The following is a 14,096-nucleotide window of genomic DNA, read 5'->3' on the forward strand; positions in this document are numbered from 1 at the left end:
AAGGATAAAGAGAGACGAGGGGGAAAGTGACAGAGAGAAAGAATGGGAGCAGCACAACACGTGCCTGCCGGCCTGGATTAAAAGGCCCAGATGAAAGGTTGGCGAGAGGCAAAGTTGTTCACCCGCACCAGATGTGCACTTGCTCTGGCCTATAGCCGATTAATTATCTCATTGTTCATGACACCAGGGTTGGTGTCCAGGCAATTGCATTACACTACACACCCTGAGCGACCTGATCTGGGGATTTCTTTCCTGTTGATCGGTCTGATTTGGGTGTGTGCGTGTCTGTGTGAATCTGTGCGTTAGTAATATAAGGGGAGTCTCTTCACACACTAGTGGCATTCGTAATGACAAAGCAATCACACTCCAGCGGTGCAATCGTTACGTCTCTAGGGGTAGACTTGCGTGTGTTCTCTGTGGCCGCAGTCTAGTCAAACACATTTGTTTTATTGTCGTTCTCAGAGATAAACGAAAAGAGGAAGAAACACAGGAAAAGAACAACCCATTCACACCCCGCATGACACGCTGCCTCATTTGCCCAAGCCTCTATCAGTTCTTTGTTATAGCCAATAGCATTAAAGGAAGTGGTCACACTGTCACAGAAACAGTTGGCACGGAAACAGCACATTACACCATCGTCCAATCCCCCTCCCATTCCTTTGTCGTCATTTCTCCCCTCCCTTCCTCTCTTCTTCTGTCCCGTTCCCTCCTCCACCTCCCTCTCTCCCTATCTTGTATGTTTTTTTCAGTCATCAATGAAATCACAACCAATCCTGCTGCTGCACTGTCAACAAGCAGACAGCTCTTTAAGGGGCAGATCTACTTGCCATATATACTTATAATCTAACCTTCAGGATTGCTTAAATACCAATGTGTGTTTTTCTAGCATAAAGCAAGGATGCTGTGGCTCCCCCATCAAAGCCTGCTTTCTCTCTCTTTCTCTCTCTCTCTCTCTCTGTTACTCTCATGATTTAATCCTGACCATTTCCCCCTTCTCTCTCTATCCCTGCTGACTCCTCCCTCCATTTCTGCCCTGCGCTCCCTCTCGCTGCCTCTCCGTCTCTGACACACTCAAACACACGCATATACACACCCTCCACCCCCATCGCTGCAGTGTCTCAACTGCCTTGAAGCAAACAAGAGAGGATATAGAACACAGACGTTAATGAGAGCGAGAGAGAGAGAGAGAAAGAGGGCCGCGGGAAGAGAGAGATGTATATGTGAATGTTTCACCCTGTGAACATGAGGAAGGCATGAAGATGGAGCAGCAGGACTAAAGGTGGCTTGTACAGAGCCTTTCTCACCCTGCAAGGGCTTGTCTGCAGTATCCTTTGTAAATGGATGCTGGCTTGTGAACACGGTAAGCCTCGCCACTCTCACAACGCTTCCTATTTCGCTATTTTGGCTTGCTTTGAGACAGGAAGATGATATTTCACTGAAGCCGTTCTGCTGCTGAGGCAGACTGTATTTTCCCATAAAATGCACCAAAGCAAGCAAGCAGCCTGTCCAGTCCCCTCCTCCACCCTGTTAGCTCTGTGCCAGCGGACGCTGCTATCTGTGCTTGCAATTTGACTCATCATCTCTCCAGAGCATCCTCAATTCTTATAGAATGCTTTTATCTGCGTGCAGATAAATTAATTTAATTACTGTATATAGGGCAAGTGGAGGATGGATTAAATGTGTGTGCGTGTGCGAGGCTGTATGTTTGTATGAATATCTCTATGCTCTGTCCAGGCCATAAGGTGTAACAGAAAGAGGGGAAATGAGCGAAACCGCCATCACACACACACACACGATCAGGTGTTCGGTGCTTACAACTGGCTTTACGAGACACTGAATGTGAACGTGCAGTGTGGGAGTGGGAGGTGTACCATTCCTGTGGAGCTTGGTTCTGCAGACAGTGGGATAGGAAGGCAAAATGTGGCCCGACACTGGCATGGGAACATTGTAGGATTTGCCAGTGTGGAGCTTGCTGTCCCATGAGGTAAATTTACATCAATTAATAATCTGGATGTTGAACAGGGATTTATTTGGTTTGTTTTCTGTCCAGCTGTCTGTGTCTGCCTCATGATTTTAAATCCTGACGGTGAGAAGAGGGAAAGAGGCAGAAAGCAGAGCATGTTCATTACTCAGCAGGCAAAGCAGGGCAATTTCTAACATTTTCTGTCTCAACATTTCACATTTCCAACAGAGCATTACTGTATTTTTATTTATTTATTTATTGTAAGTGGCAGTTGGAATTTTTTGTGTAGCATCAGGAGAGCATGTGTATTTGTGTATATTGTATGTGTGTTTGTGTTACATGCTCGAGAGAGAAAAAGAGAAAGCCAAAGCAGGGAGGGGTTGAGGGGCCAGGGGTTTAACGATAGGGAGGCAGATGTGGCAGAGGGGCGGAGGTTGATGCAGCATCGAGCAAGAGAGGGAAAGAAGGAAAGGCAAGATTTCGAACAGAATGGACGGCTGAGTGGGACCAAAAGACTGTGTTAATGTCATGGTGGTAGAAAGCCAGCGCTCGTTCTGGGCGAAGACAAAGTGATGGATGTGTCTGTGATAGTTCCACCAGCAAAAGCAGCAGCGCCAGTGAGGCCCTGAGACATCTGTGAAGCAAGCGAAGATGGTGGAAATTCCACCACGCCTTCTTTCTTCTTCTTTCTTGAGGACCAGTGATCTCAGGATGGCTCAGAAATGGTAGATTGATTAAAATAAGTGGAAGGAAATACTGTCGTACAGCATCTACAAATGCAGATAAACACATTAGAGGCAGCAGGAAATTCAATCTAGTGTTCTTACGAAACTAAATGCTTTGCATTTTCAGACAAGGCCAGACTTTTAGCACTTTTTCGATGAACGTTCTGTTTGTAAATCACATGCAATCTTCAAGTAGGATATGACTGAAATCCATGTAAAACAAAAGGTATTGATATCAGTCATTTTGCCCACATATGTTTGACTTCAAGGGATCTGACCTGTTCTTTAGAGCTTGTAACAAAAACCTGCAGATGCATCGTGATGCTATCTCAAGAGAAGATGCCTGTCTTGGGTGAAAGAAAGAAACTGTGGGCTGTAACATTGCAGCCTGAACCAGGATTTGGTGCAAAACACTGAACGTTTTGCATTCTCCCTGCATTCTCCCTATATCTCGCATGTTTCAGCTCCAGTCAGCAACGTGCGCTGCTCTAAATACAGATTCATCATCAGATTCAGCTGTGCAGTTTGTTTGTTTTTTCCGCTTCTCCCTGCAACATGTTACAAATGTCAGAGGTCACCGATGACCTTGGCTTTAAAATGAGGGATGACAAGGTCCAGTGTGAAGTATAAAGGTTAATCACATGCTTACATAATGGGCCTTCAAGTTTCAGACACAAACACACACACACACACACATGCGCGCGCACACTTATATATATATATATATAAATGGCACTGAGGTGCCCCTCTTATCATATTGTACTTTATTTTCTCTGTAGATGATGAGCAGATAGCAAAGGTGTGAATACACACCTCAATAGCAACTTCTCCGTTAACGTGGCAGTGTGCGGTTACACTGCACTGCTTTTCATATTCAAATAAGAGCAATAGTGTGGCAAACCCTATGCTGAGTTGACCTCCTTCCACCTCTTTTGTTACTTGCTACATCCATTCCACTGGGTGACATAATGGCAGGGGACAGCAGGGACACAGTTGGTTTTAAAGTGACAGCGGCTGTTGAGGTAGTCACTCGCAACACCGAGCGGGCCAGCGTCACCGTCCGGTGCACTTTTAGCAATCTTTTTAACCTTGTAGGTGAGCACACCACCAGCTTGGACAATTAAACTCAGCTCTATTACAGTTAAGTACCAAGGGGGCCTGAGCGTAGCTCCCTCAGCAGCCTACTTAATAAAATGATTAATCTAAGGTGTCATTTATTTCCTGGAGGGGGACCAGCAGAATTATCACACAACTCTTACAGCGTTTGTCTTGGTAGTTGTGAGAGTGAACATGAAACCCAATCTTTATGCAGGCATGGTTAAATAAACACTAAGGAAATGCGTGTCCCTAAGGTATGTGTGTGTGTGTGTGTGTTTGAGCTGCTTTGCTGCTATGTTCAGGCGGGGCACCGCTCTGTTCAGCTGGCTCAGCATTTGTGTTTGTTTTGGGTCTTTAATCCTAGCCAGGTACTGGAACAAAGTGTCATCTCCACACAAACAGCTGTAAGACATGCTTTGGCAGCTCATTTTCAAGAGGCAGCCGCTGATTGTAGAAAGGGCTAATAATCGACTTCACAGTAAAGGATCAATGAGAGAAAGCTGTCAGAGGAATCGAACAAAATCTTAGGGTGGGGTTCAGTGAATGAGTAAGGATTAGATTATCTTTGGTGTTATATAAAACAACACCAGCTCAATTCATCCTTCTCTCTCTCTCTCTCTCTCTCTCTCTCTCTCTCGTTGCCCTCCTTTCTAATCTTTGCTGGTAGTCGCATACAGGGGACTGTCTGTTTTCCTGAGGCAGGCCAGCAAGAGGGCCTTGCTTCCAGCACTCAAATCTGAGTGATGAGAGGGCACAGCAGAGGGGACTAACAGAGCAACTTTGTGTTCCACTGCGCACACATAACAGTGGTCATATGACAACAAGGAGGTGGTGGAGAGAGAGGGTGGTGGTGAGCGAGGGCTACGGCCTACAACCGACTGCTGAGGGATGTTGATCTTTAGTGGAAGAAGTGAAAGCTGATATATGCCATATATATAGAGAGAGAAAAGGAGAGGCATGCTTTACAGTCTGTACTCTTAATTCAGGCTTTCTGGATCACAGCCACATTTCAATGTTTTGATGAGGGCGTGCAGGTCACCTTTTCCAAGAAAACATTTGAAAATGACGTGAAGCTGGTGGTGTATCTCGGTGACTTCTTCACTCCACTTGCTCCTTGCTGTTTCCATAAAGTTCGGCACTTTCACATAGCCGATGCTCTAGGCTCTTTCTTCATGTAAACACACAACATACAGTTAAACTATACTCGTGTAATTGAACTAATTTATTGAAAAACATACTTCATCGTCATCTCCAAGACCTCCGCACCAGAAACCCACTGTAACATCAAACATTGTTTGCGCCTAATAGTTTAAGTAGCACTTTTTTTCCCTTTTCATTTGTCATTGTCCTTTGTGCTTTAATTCTACAGAGCTCATTGGGTGGGTTAATGGCAATTAAAGTGTTGCATCTGCTGCAGAGTAAGATGTTTCTCTTTTTCCTGTTCCAGTTATCAAATCACTAACAGCAGATAATGCCTGTGGGTTGTAGAAGCCTGAAAGTGTCTGTTACCCGCAATTTCCTTCTGTTAGAGAAGGCGTTTATCTTATCTGTCATGACCCAAATGAATGCTGTGCTGTAGTGAGTGTTTGAATGCAGATTACAGTGTTCATAGCACCAACCTGCATTTGATCTACCTAATACGGTTCAAAAGCCGAAGAATGTCTACTGTATCCAAAGGCATGCATGCGCGCCCCCGTTTGCTTTTATACAGCAGCGTGTGCACGCGAGCCTCTAGTGTCCACCTTGTGCCATCTTATCCCTTCACATCACACAGCGTACAGGCTCAGCCTGTGCACAAACATGCCATTGTCATTGCTGGCTGGCCTTGTGATTCAGTGTGACCCGCTGGATTAGAGAAGGGGGAACACAGCCGCTGAGATGAGGAACATTAAACAGAGTATTATCACGGAAAAGCATCTATCATACAGCGACCTCACCCCCACCCTGTCTCCACCCTCTAAATAGCCCACTGTTTTGGGGGAGTAGAGAGAGGAGAACACTGCCCATCATTGTTTTCAGTAATGAATGAGTTGTGTCCTCACATGTGTATACTACGCAGGCATCTTCCTCAGAGGTCTGCGGTGAGGATGTGACGGAAAGTAAGAACGTGAAATGTTAAAGAAACAATTTTGAGGGCTAAATTAAGAGTTTACAATGACCAGACTGAAATATGGAACTTTTTTTTAAAGAGCATTTAAGGCCATTTTTGATCCACAGTGTTTCAAGAGTGTTACTGAGGGAACATAAGTGATGTTGGTGATTTTGAGTTCACTTAACTGCAACCACCAGCCAATGGTTGGTCTCCTGACACGTGTTTTTGAAGCAACTGTGCGGTCATTACAGGTTCTCAGAATGCCTCCCCTCAGATGCTTCTCAGACACATGGCTGCAGACTAGACTAGTTATTCTTTGACACCCCATTCAAATGTCTCTTCAGTGTATAAATGTTGTTAACTATCTATCAGCTCTCAGCCTGGATGACAAGGCTTACTGCTTCTTTAGTTTTCACTATAATCCAATCTCCTCTCAAGAACGCTGATGTATAAGAAGTGAGGATTATTAGTGTGTTATTAGAAAAAAAATGGGGGTTAAGCCATATGGTTAAATCTAAAGAGGTGCAAACTGCTGAAATGAGCTGTGAATGTGACGTAGAGTGGGGCAACCACAAAGCTCTGACTCATCACATAGAACCGGGCCTTCTAGGTTGGAAAACTTTGTTTATTTAATTCCTGTGAGATATGCAAACCAACAGAATGCCTTTCAGTTATCACGAGCGACAAGACACACGGCATGTTTATCTGAAAGCATCACATGGTCCACCATAATCTACAAAATCTGTATTAGCAGCTAGCATCAGTTTGCAGCTCAAAGCATGAAACTCACTGTCTGCTTTATGTCGCTCATTCTGCAGCGTTGTGTTGCAGCACAGCCAGTCAATGAACTGAAACATGAAAATCATTCAGTGCAGTGTTCAGATAACCCAGATATTATTTACCAATTCTTTCTGTCCTATTACACGTCGCAGCTCTCTATAAGCACTCTGTGCTTTCATCCTGCTTCATCTAGCTGGATTTCTGCCTAGCGTGCCCTGCTTCACATGATAATACTCGCAACAGTGAATAATCTATCAATTAGAGTCAATCTATGTTTTTTTTGTTTGTTTTTTTTTACCTGTGGAAGCAAAGTGACAGCAATTATCTACACAACAAATGCAGTATGGTTAAAAAATCCAGCCTTTTTTATTTGTTTGTTTCCCCACAAGGATTTTTGAGAGATTTAGATTGTCAGAGCCACAGTAACCAGTTCCATTTTATCTTGCTATGTATTAGCTGTTAGATGTAAGATTTCCTGGAAACCTTCCCAGACTGGTAACATCTCCAGCACCCTTTCCAGAAGCTCGAGCAGCACTGATTTAAGACTCCTCTCAGCCCCTGCTCTGCTACTTGGTAGGAGACCTAAACAGAATGCCACTGGGACAAATGAGAACACACAAACCCAGCAGTACAATTAAATAACATGCACAAAAGAAAAATTAAGAGTGGGTTATGTAACTGCTCGTACTGCTCCAAGCTAATTTGTCAGCAACGCTGCCTGTAAATGATTACTTTTTTCACAAGGCCCATTTTAGTGTCTTTTTCTTATTTTCTGTGATAAGAAATCCTGGTTATCTGGGTCATAGTTTCCACACTGGAGCCACTCAAGTATATCAAGCTGGTAATGATGATATAAAGGCTGCAGCATCTTTCACAATATATTATTGTAACTTAAAAAAGACAGCTACCAACAGGTTATCAGTCACTGAATGAAATGTCTTGTTTTTTGTAAATGTAACTTGAGACAATTCATTCTTAACAACTGTGATTGCCTCGTGCAGCAAAAGCTTCGGTGTCCTTGCTTGTCCTTGTGCACGTTTTCTTGCAGACACCAACAAGTCCACATTGGAAACTGTTGTAAAACCACTAAAGGCACAATTGGAAACGTTACAAATGATGAAATCAGAGTTCAGAATGAAAAAAACTGCTGATCAGCAGTAACCGCACAGCACAACTGCATGCAACCACACAAAATGACAGGCGCACTTCATTGCTAAACAAAAGCAAAATAAACAATAAACAGACGATATTACGCAATAACTTGATGAATATAAAACTAATATAAAATGACCTGAGTATCCAAAATAACAAATAAGGAAAACTAAGTAACTATAAAAAAGAGTTCACTGTTGTCACATCCAGTAAAAACAAACTGATAAATGGGACTTGACCTGCATGAATGTCACGTGACCTGATTTGCATCCTCACGAACATGCAGTAGTGGCTTTTGCTGACAAAGGGTAGCGTTATTTAGATCAAGAGGTTCGGGTGTGGATTTAGAGGGACATAAAACAAAAGTCTCTGAATATTACAACCTTCTCTCATTTCTTTCAAGAAGGTGACGTTGAGTGAGGCTTTTGCGTTTGAACTCTCTTCACTTATAAATAGCCAATATGTGGTTTTGGAGACACCTACTGTAGCAGGAATTACCACAAAAGCTGCTTTGTATACTTTGTAAGGCTATCTGTCTATCAGCAGACTGCCATGACACCTCACAAGAGTGCATTTGAGTTTAAAATCGATGTTAGTTTTGTAGACGGGTATTTTCTGGCTCACAAAGGGGGTGGAAATACATCAAATGCGCCACTGGTCCCTCCACTTAAGCCTCTCTGCTTATGTCTGCTATATAAACATGTAACATTTGTCAAAGATTAAAGTTTGCAAGTCATTTTGTGGCTAATGTAATAATCTCTAATATTTCTCCATATGGTATCTACTTCACTCACTCGCTTTCTCTGTATCTGAAGCCGGAGCAGCTAAAAGGCAGTTTGAGCTTTCAGACTTAATTTCAGTCATGTGTAGTGCATCAACCACAATGACGTTGTGGTCCAAAGTATTCAGGAAAATACTGTAAAAGATGTGAACCACATGCCTTCAATTCAAATTAGTTTTTAACGAGCTAAATATAAAATTCTCATCTTCTTCCAAATAAAAGACTTCCTTATTTCAAAAGTCTTTGCTGTATGAATGTGGATGTGTTTTTTTTTTTATATTTATGGTAGAAGTAACATAAAAACATGAGCACAGCTCCAAATAATATCCATATATGTAATAATATAATATGTCTAAATAATAATATATATACCTTCATTTAGGAAAGAAAGCTTTTAAACTCATTGCATCATCACCTGTTAGTCAAATTGACTTAAGAAAATCCAGTCTGTACCAAATGGTGTTATTCATAACTTCTTGGAAGTTGCAGTCATCTCAGATTATTCACCACCTCTGTGGTAATCCCATGATTGGGCAACTGGCTTTAAGGGCTGATGGTTTTTAAGAATCTCTTACTCGAGAACACCTCAGTTTCGTTTTAGACTGGACTTTTCTATATAAATATGACAATTACTCTGAAGGCAGAAGTGAAAAATGACATACTCAAAGGTTTGATCACTGCTTTATATTTAGAGATTAGCTTCTGTTTCATTTCTGAGGTTTCAGATATGACTATAAAAACAGGGGGAAAAAATTCTTTATCTTGATTCCAGTAAGTCGCTTACTTACCAGTAACTTCTTTTTGTGAGCAGTAAGCAAGCTTTCAGTCAGCAAAACAGATGCCTTTTGGTCAGAACACATAAGCACTGTTCCAGCACAGGGTACAAATGCTCGACTGGACTGGGCTCCAGAAAGTTGGGTGAAGTCCTCGTCTTTCTCGTGTCTTTCCCAACCCACTCCTGCGGAACTTTTGGGACTTGCGGGGCAGTCTGTCCTGTTTCATGAGGCTGGAGTGGTCTACAAATATGCTGTGACTGGTGCTACCTGGACCCAGTGGTTCCCAGTGGAACATTACATTGGGAAAAAATGTGATATACACAACACAAGGTCATCCACACCACCTATCAGTGGTTTTAATGCTGCGGCCGATAAGTGTTCATCAAGAAGAATTACATGTGAATTTCTGTGTGATCCTATTAGAAACACTAAATGAAATAGTTGCAGTTTCACGTCACAGGTGCCACTTATATTACAGTCACACAAGGGAAAACTGGTGGAAGACTGTAGCATGACCAAAATGATTGCAAATGTGTGCAATGAACTTTAAAATGGTTTCTTCACAGACGGGGACAACTCGCACTCAGTTGCCATTTTCAAAGCAACTGTGGTGCACTAAGACTTCAATAAAATGGTAATAGGAAAGAGTCAATCTGCATTTAGTCTGTCATTATCTTGCAATTGAACTGGTCAAGATGGCAAATTGCATGCAGTCTCTTTGTGATAATGGTTAACTGTAATCATTCGATTAAAATGGCAATTCTGTTGCTTTCTACATACACAGAAATTCACAAGAATGGCCTGAAACTCATAGATTTGAATCCAAAATTCAGAAACTCCTCCATAAATAGTGATCTAGTTGGCGTACTTTACTTTAATATAGGAATTGGAGTTGGCAACCTGTCTGCGTTTATTAATTAGATAGCAGTTATTTGCAAACCTTTGCCAATTTGAGTCGGTCTGAGTCGGACTGTGATTGTTTGGACATGGGCTTCTTACCACATCTGTACAATCACCTTGTAAGTGGTCACCAAGAGGTTGAGGGTGCTACACACTCAACCAGTTTGTTACTGCAACTACTTGCAACCAGTGACTGTAGATTTCTTTCAACTCATAACCAAATGCAAAAAATAAAATAGAACAAAAAAATAATGCAATAATCAGACTACCTAGTTGCAAGGTCTTTGCTGCCTCATTTTTACTCTAGTGTGACGGAGACACTAGTCGTAATAAATGTCCTACCTTTTGGATTCATTCAGTATGGATTTCAATAATTGCCAATTAAATAATAAATCTGCCTGTGAATTAACTTGCCTGCTTATTACCTGTTGGAGACAGTATTCTTAGGTTAGGGGTTTTTGCAATACAACAACTGAAACTGAAGCCTGCTGGCCATGGATTTAACACACACACACACACACACACACACACACACACACACACACACACACACACACACACACACACACACACACACACACACAGCCCTGCTCACCTCATTCATAAACCATTACAAGATGACTAAAAGCACACCTGCACTTTTCACCTTTCTTTTAACATTCAACATTTTTCCTTTTCATTTATAAAAATAGTAGAATTTCCATTCTGCATATCACCAGCAGTTCTGTACTGCATTTGTCAGTCTCATCATTACACATCTCAGCACCGTCTTGGACCTTCAGTTGCCTTTTCTTTGTTATTCCGTTGACATAAGTGGTTTCATTTCATAAAGTAGACTTCAGCAATGTTGTCTTCATTAGCTGCAATCAGATCTTCCAAACGTGCTTTCTAATTGCTGTTCTTATCCGGAAAACTAAGTTCACTGTCAGGATCTGGTCACCACTCCAGTTTAATTTTAACTAATGTTTACCTTCTGTTTAAAAACTAAGGCTTTTAACTGATGTGACTAAAAGAAACACTTTCCCTACCTACCTATATGGTGTGATCCTCCCTGTGTGTTTAAACATCACTATGAGATGTCAATGTTTGTTCACATACTGTCCGTTTTGGTAAGTCATCTGTAGTCGTTACATAATGCATTTTTCTTTGAACGAATTTCATGTCTGAGCAATACCATTCAGCCTCTAATGGATTAAAATCACCACTCAATCTAATGTGACTGACCCTAATTGTAAGAGCATTTTCGTGGGATAAATAACTACAGCAGTAGGACAGTAGGAGAGGTTATACAACAAAAACCCACCGTGACTGCATATACTCATCTTGAATCAATCGTGTGATTGTAATTATTTGCAGCATGGTGAATTAATAATTAGAGGTAAGCCTCTGGGAGCAGTAGTGAAGGGGGAGATGATGGGCCGTGTGCAGCCAGAGCTGTGCAGGAAAGGCAAGAGAGTGACCAGGTTCTGTCACATGATGGCTATCAGATTTCTTCAGCCCTCATGATGCATCAAGATGCTGTCCTTTCTGCCTGGCCCCCATGGCTCTGCATTCACTCATCACTCGGCCTCCACGCTGATACTCCGTCATTCGATGTACCCATAGCACTCACTTTCTAGAAGACGGTGTGCAATAGTTCTAGTACAAATATTCAGAACTATTTTGTGCAAAATGCAGCAAAATCAAATCAATAGTTAGTGTATTTAGTCAATGCAAAAAAACAAACAAACAAACAAAAAACTGGAGAAGCTTTGTATTGTAGACTTGCAAACAGTTTTTCAATTCATTTGCAAGGTGAGCTCTTCCAATGACCTTTGAGACCTTGTAGTGGATTCATGCTGTGTTAAGCTGAGCAATTTTGCACTTTCCCAGACAAAAACTGACCAACAGGAGAGAATCATTATAATATCTTACAGTGCTCCAGTGTTGCACTGTGAGAGAGGTTCAATATTGGTAGTTGCAACTAAAAATACTCTATATGGACAAAAGTACTGGGCCACACCTATTAATCTTTGAATTCAGGTGTATAAAATCAAACACCGAGCCATGCAGTCTGCCTTTACAAACATTTGTGAAAGAATGCGTTGTTCTAAAGAGCTCGCTGGATTTCAATGTTGTAATTGAACAAGATGCCACCTTTTCAACAAGTCAGTTTGTGAAATGTCTTCTAATGGATATGTCACTGTCAACTGTAAGCACTGTGACACATTGTGTGTAAAAGTCACCAGTGCTCTGTTGACTCATTTTCTTTAGTTACAAACCTCCTCTGGCATTAACATCAGCACAACAAATTTCCCCTGAGAGCTTCATTGCACAGGTTTCCATGGTTAAACGGCTCCTGTAGGTGTGATGTGTAGGTGTCCCACATTTGTCCATGTAGTGCAACTGTGGCCAACTAAGCAACCTATAGGGCGAGACATGAAAGCGCACAACAATCAAAAATACATTGGCGTAATAAAAAAAAATACAAAACAAACCCAAGTGGAATAAGTGGAGGCAACAAAAAAAGAAAACAAAGTTACTAACTCACATTTGAAATGATTTATTACAGCAGCAGGATACAGCTAGAGTTTGCCATGTAGTGCAAATATTCAATTCAGTTCAGGTGTGTAACAATTCACAGCAACGGTCGCCCCAAGGTAAAGATCCTGCGGTATTCTGGAGAAAACCCCAACATTCAAGCGATCCCTTATGATCAAGCACTGTGCAATGGTGGGAAGTAAAAACTCCCAGAGAACCAGACTCAGGGAGGGGCGACCATTTGCTATAACTGGTTGTTGATGGTGGTGGATGAAGAGAAAGAGAAAAGAAGAAAGAGAGCTGTGGCAAAACACAGACTAAGGGAAAAAGAAGACAAAAATTTGATAAAAATTGTGAAGTGATGAGTAAATATCCTCCTGCAGCCTATCGGTGGATGTTGGGGTGGTGGAATGGTTGAATCTGCAGCTTAAATACACAGAAAGAAAAACTGGTGAGGTGTGTTTGAGATATGGTGTGAGGAGACTGAGGCACGCTACATGTATGACCCTGTGTGACTCGAGCTGACTGCTTGAACCGGCTCAAAGGCTTCACGTCATTTGTGACATCAGAAATGTTGCTTGTGTGTGTCCTCCAGAGGTCTTTTTGTCAACAGCGGCATGCAGTTTATAAGACTGCTGTAAGCCCACAGTCTGTAGGTGCCTTTAGTTTCATTTGTCTTCATGTATTCTTGAACTGGCTCCATGATGTTGAGATCAGGTCACAGTGGCATCTGTTGTATATTGCCTGGATATATTTGGGGTTGTTGTCATGCTGTGGAATGAATTTGGGGCCTTTGTGATAGTATTGTGTCTGGTTACAATTACATTTTAAGTCTTTGCGCCAAACTCTTTGTAAGTTTTACCAAAGCCTGAGATGTATCCTTGTAAAGTAAAGTTGGCACTGTAAGCATGATGTGAAATCCTGATAAAGAAATGATATTTTCTTGACCTTTAAAAGCTAATTATTTATTTGCTGTCGCTTGCATTTGGAGCTATTTCGACTTTAAACTAGACTGTATAATTTGTTACAAAGAGTAAGCATGTTTTCATCCTCTAGGCACTTTCCTAATTAATTTGTGTTTGTTTTTTGTTAAAATTTTGTGGGTTCCTGCTGCGATATGCTCTAGTTATCCATGTGTAAGGAAGAAAAAGGCCACATTCCTCTCCGTGCAGTGTGTAAATGTGTGTAATATTACTTCACCAGTGCACTCCCATATGGAAAAGAAATAGTAAAAACATATATGATTTACTCATGAAAGTGGCCACTTTCATGAGTAAATCATATATAAATCATATAAGGCTTACATGAT

The 14,096-nt window shown here is 41.7% G+C and overlaps 1 protein-coding gene across 2 annotated transcripts in view; it reads left to right on the forward strand.

The window, feature by feature from the left end:
• The first annotated feature begins 907 nt into the window (after window positions 1-907).
• Window positions 908-14,096, forward strand: part of gnaz (guanine nucleotide binding protein (G protein), alpha z polypeptide) — a 32,428-nt gene continuing 19,239 nt past the window's right edge. Inside the window, exon 1 of one of the 2 annotated variants that reach the window (XM_085168546.1) lies at window positions 908-1,360. The gene's annotated coding sequence lies outside the window, so the exon portion shown is untranslated. The other variant, XM_085168547.1, reaches the window with a different exon arrangement.

Source organism: Neolamprologus multifasciatus, chromosome 7 (assembly GCF_963576455.1).
Source record: "Neolamprologus multifasciatus chromosome 7, fNeoMul1.2, whole genome shotgun sequence".
NCBI classification, from domain to species: Eukaryota; Metazoa; Chordata; class Actinopteri; order Cichliformes; family Cichlidae; genus Neolamprologus; species Neolamprologus multifasciatus.